Source organism: Hordeum vulgare, chromosome 5H (assembly GCF_904849725.1).
Source record: "Hordeum vulgare subsp. vulgare chromosome 5H, MorexV3_pseudomolecules_assembly, whole genome shotgun sequence".
NCBI classification, from domain to species: Eukaryota; Viridiplantae; Streptophyta; class Magnoliopsida; order Poales; family Poaceae; genus Hordeum; species Hordeum vulgare.
The window spans coordinates 23795235-23801050 of NC_058522.1; positions in this window are offsets into that span (position 1 = coordinate 23795235).

A 5816-nucleotide genomic window follows, 5' to 3' on the forward strand; every position below is an offset into this window, starting at 1 on the left:
TGGGCCCCTGGTTGCTCCCCTCTGACACTTCTTTCGCCCAGTATTTTTCATATATTCCCAAAAAAATCCACGTTGATTTTTAGGGCATTTGGAGTTGCGCAGAATAGAGGACTCAAACTTGCTCCTTTTCCTGTCCAGAATTCCAGCTGCCGGTATTCTTCCTCTTCAAATAAACCTTGCAAAATAAGAGAGAAAAGACATAAGTATGGTACCACAAAGTAAAATAACAGTCCATAAAGCGATAAATATCAACATGAAAGCATGATGCAAAATGGACGTATCAAGGAGGAAGTCCTCAATCCACACAGCGAGGTTAGTTGTTCCATCGTATTGTTCAATGTTCAGAGGCTTCAACCCTTCTTGGAACTGGTGCTGCATGTTTCCTTCATTAGTAGATGGAGCATGAGGGAGAAACTGGCCTTAAATTTAGTTTCTTCCATAGATCATGAGCTTGAGCGGGAAGAATTGGATCCTTTCCATGTAGGCGAGGTATCGCAAGGGGATCCTTATATCCTCCCGCAGCCTGTCTCAACCCAGAGGGTGCTTGGGCTTCTCAGCCCATTCGTGTTTTGATAGCACGTTGTCATTGACTTACTCGTCAAACGTGGGGAGCAGGGCCATCATTGGTAGGATTAGGCATTGCCTACGAGTCTATCCTCCAGATCTTGCTCGGCTCCTAGGACTGGAACCCATTTGTCATTGAGCTCGTCCTGGTCAGCCTTGAGCTTATGGATTTGCCTTTTATGCTCTTGGTGGTGTTGATTAGCCTCCGTCAAAAGTTTTCCAGCGCAAGGGGCTCTTTGGGGACGTCGAACTCTATGGGCTCGAGGCTCACATCTTCGTCGAAATCCAGGTAGTAAATATCATCCTCGGGGTCATCATCGTCATCTTCGACCTCCTTGGCATCGTCGATGTGCTTGGGATTGGCGTCTTGGTTGTTATCCTGGTCCTCAGCACCGTCCGTTATGGCACATTTACGAGTGGCATCATTGGTAGTGTTGCTAGCGCCCCATTACCCGTGCTCTTAGTCTGTCACATCCATCATTAGCGTTTGCGGGGTCCTTATCTCCTTCATCGTCCTGTGGAGTGTCTACAATTTAGACATTGTAGGTGGCGGTGTTCGCCCATCCGCTCATATTGGAACTAGCTAGGGGTGACACAATGTAAGACATGTTATTAGCATCTTCATCCATGTTGGTCGCCTCCTTAGAGGCATAGTCGAGTATGTCGGTTAAATCCTCGATTGTAGCAGCTAGATGGGTGGTGGGTGGGGCGAAAATCTGTGTGTCCCAATTTACATCTTATCTAATCATAGACTGAAGTTTTTCCTTTGATACTTGTGATTTGCGTTTGGTTTTCTGTGAAGAGGAACGAGTAATCGCAACATAATGAGCGTAAGTATTACCCTTGATTAAGAAACCAAGGTTTACCGAAACAATAGGAATATCAATCCTCAGCCGTCTTCAGCAGCTGCACGTAAAAGAGCAAACAACTTGCACCCAACGCGGGCAAGAGGGGTTGTCAATCCCCTTGATCTCGTTATTTGCAAGCAAGTGAGGTGTCTAGATAAATGTAACTTACAAAATAAAATAAAAAACAACTAATAACACCGAGGAAATTATAAGTTTTTTGAATATATAGGGCCTGGTGTTCTGTAGCGGCATCTCTCCTGAAAGCAACATATGGTGGGTAGACAAATTACTCTTGGGGAATTGATAGAACAACAAATAGTTATGCGATTTTCACATCAATGATCATGTGTATATAGGCATCACATCCATAAGTAAGTAGACCGACTCGTGCGTGCACCTACTACTATTACTCCATCTGTCGCCCGCTATCCAACATACATCTAGAGTATTAAGTAAAATACAGTAATGCTTGGAGAATGATGACATGATGTAGACAAATTAAACTGAACCAATATGAATAAACCCCAACGTTTTATCCTTAGTGGCAGCAACACAAAGACGCAACTTGCCCCCTTCTCTCACTAGGATATAGAAACTCGCCAGGTTGAACCCACTACAACGCACCCCTCTCACTAAAGAAATACCAAACTACTTGGCCAAAGCAATTCAATAGATCAGAGAGAATTATGAAGCTATGATGATCATTCAAATAAGAACTATAATAATTTCAGAGAAGACTCAAATACTTTTCATAAATAATCTGAACATAAACCCACAATTCATCAGATCCCAAAATTACATCGGATAGATCAAAGCGAAGATGCGATGATCATTGTATTGAAGATCGAGAGAGAGAGAGCCATCTAGATACTAACTACGGACTCGTAGGTCTCTGCAAACTACTCAAAAATCATCACGAGGGCAGCAAGGTTGATGAAGAGGCCCTCCTTGATCACCCCCCCCCCTCCGACAGTGTGCCAGAACAGAGATCCACATGGGATCACCATGGAACAGAGACTTATGGTGGTGTAAAAAGTGTTTGGCGACTATTTTTATGGTTTCTGAAATATATGTTAATTTATAGGGGGGGAGAAGAGAGCAAGAGGGGCCATCAGGGCGTGACCACCCCCTGGCCACACCCTATTGGCTTGTGGCTCCCTCGTGTTGCTATAGGTCTCCTCCCGAAGCTTCCAGGTCTTCTTTTGGTCCAGAAAAAATCATAAAAAGCTTTGTGGCAATTGGACTTCGTTTGGTACTCAAAACCTGAAAAACAAAAAACATGCAGAGAACAACAACTGGCCATGGACACTGGGTTAATAGGTTAGTGCTCAAAAATAATATAAATCGGTGAATTGTGACCCTAAAAGTATCCTAAGATGATAATATAATAGCATGGAAGAATCAAAAATTATAGATACGTTGGAGACGTATCAAGCATCCGCAAGCTTAATTCATGCTCATCCTCGAGTAGGTAAATATTATAAACATATTTTTTTATGTGACATGCTACCCAATATGTAATCTTTTGCATGAATTCTCATTAAGCAATGATGAATTAAAAATCATCAACATAGTAATAATTATAAGCACAAGCAACAAAATTGTCAATCTTTCAAAGTATACGATCCTAAAAGAATGTTTACCCCCATTCATGTTTCATATTAGCAAAGCATGGCTCCATCTTCACCACATTACTACAAATTTCAAGCACCACGGTGTACAAGTCAGGCAATTGGATAATACTTTTTCAAAGTGAATCAACTTTTTATTCTTCACGCAATACATGAGCTTGAGCTATGGACATAGCATAATGTGGAATAGAATATGGTGGTTGATATCAAAGGGGTAAAAATGGAGAAGATAGTCTCACATCAACTAGGCGTACCAACGGGCTATGGAGATGCTCATTGGTTGATGTCCATGCAAGGAGTAGGGATTGGCATACAAATGATGCACTAGAGCTATAAGTGTATGAAAGCTCGAATGAAGCTAAGCGGGGTGTGCTTCAAACGTGCTTGCTCATGAAGACCTCGGGCATTTGAGGAAGCCCCTCATCGGAATATGCAAGCCAAGTTTATAACAAGGATAATGTGATAGCCACTAGCATATGAAAATGACATATCATGAGACTCTCTATATGAGGTACATGGTGCCACTTTGAGGCACAAGTGTGGTAAAGGATAGTAGCAAAGTCCCTTCTACCTTTTTATCCCATTCATTTTTTTCATATTTTTCATCTTTTTTTATGGTGGGATCATTTAGCCTACCCCATTTTTATTTTTATTTTGGAGTCTCCTCCCGACTTGTGGGGGAGTCATAGTCTCCATCATCCTTTCCTCACTGGGACAATGCTCAAATAATGATGATCATCACACTTTTATTTACTTACAACTTAGGAAAGCTCTATATGAAGAAATATGACTCAATATTAGTGCCTCTGGCAGTGTACCAAGATGTGAAATATGACTCAATATAATAAATGGTGGCTTTAGCATAAGTGCTATGTGAGATCTATATGATCATGCAAAGCAATATGATGATGAATGAACTAGTCATATGATTTAATTGTGGAATTTGCATGACAATGTATCTCGGAATGGCTATGAAAACGCCATGATAGGTAGGTATGGTGGCTGTTTTGACCAACATATAAGAAGGTTTATGTATGACAGAGCATATCATGCCACGGGGTTTGGATGCACCGGCAAATTTTGCATCGATCCTCGAGGTGAGAATGGGCAATGCACGGTACCGAAGAGGCTGGCAAAATATGAGTAGGTGAGATTGTGTACGTTCATGGTTTCAAATTAGTCATGAAGAACTCATATACTTATTGATTTTTTTATCAGTTTCATCACAAATCAAAGCACTACCTGCATGCCCCGAGGGACAGGGTTGGGAGGAGTTAACCATCGCGCGACTCTCACTCGAAACAACACTGGGATTTCAACGAGGAACAGAATTGCTCACACATCCCCGCCATGCCTTTTTAATATTCATAGAAATAAGGAATTAACACCTCTTAATACCTCTACTTCTATGAATCAACAATGATGCACTTACACCTTTTTCATATTATCACATCAATATCATTAACCCACAATTTCTCTTTATGTGCTACACGATGGTTTTGACTATCATCCATTGAATACTTATTATTTTTGGACTAGATTTATTACTCATGCAAATTACCGCTACTGTTTATTAACTCCCAAACAAATATAAGTGAAGAACGAGGGTTTAAATCTTTCTATAAAATCTACACGCCATCGTGCTCCAAAAGATATAAATGAAGTACTATAGCAATTGTTTAGCTCAAAAGATATAAGTGAAGCACAAAGAGTATTCTAACAAATCATGATAAATGTGTATCTCTCTCAGGTTGGTGTGTCAAGAAAAATATGATTGTGGCAAACTAAAAATAAAATGCAAACAAAAGAAAACGACGCTCCAAGCAAAACTCATATCATGTGATGAATAAAAAAGTAGCTTCAAGTGACATACCGATGGATTGAGGCGAAAGAGGGGATGCCTTCCGGGGCATCCCCAAGCTTAGACACTTGAGTCTTCCTAGAATATTACCTTGGGCTGACTTGGGCATCCCCAAGCTTAGGCTCTTGCTGCTCCTTATTCCATTGTTCATCGCAATAACATCCAAAACTTGAAAACTTTAATCATACAAAACTAAACAAAACTTCGTGAGATCCATTAGTATAAGCAACATAAAAAATACTTAGGTGTTGTTGTAAATTGATTATTATTTGATTATTGCATAACATGTATTGTATTTTAACTTCTCCATGGCTTATACCCTTGATACAATCCATAGCATCATCAAAACAAGCAAACTATGCAAGCAAAAACAGAATTTGTTCAATTTAGAACTGTCTGTAATGATCTATAAAGAACCTATACTTCTATAAATCCAAAATTCTGAACAACTAGGATGACCTGAGGAATTTGTAGAGAAATAGTTTGTAAAAAAGTGAGCTTCAAAAGACGTTACAGTATAATGACAGAAATTCTGAACTTGACGTCAAAGTTTTTTGTTTTTGCACCGTATCAATTCTACTTATCATGCAAGCCAGCCCAAAGGCTTTACTTTGCACAAACACTGATTTAAACATCATCATATTGCTTTGCACAGTTACATCATATGACTAGTTCGTTCATCATCATATTGCTTTGCACACTGGTACCATTACGTGCTATACAAACGATTTGTACCCCCTTTTCGCGATGGAGTTTTAAACCGTCGCCTCGTCAGAGTGGGAGATAGGGGGTCCTTCCCATATGACCCATAAACCATCGAGGATAGGCGAGCGGCTACTGACGATTGCCATAGAATAAACTTATAAGAAGTCGCGCTTGTCCCACACGTTACATCTCGACATTACGTTTCTG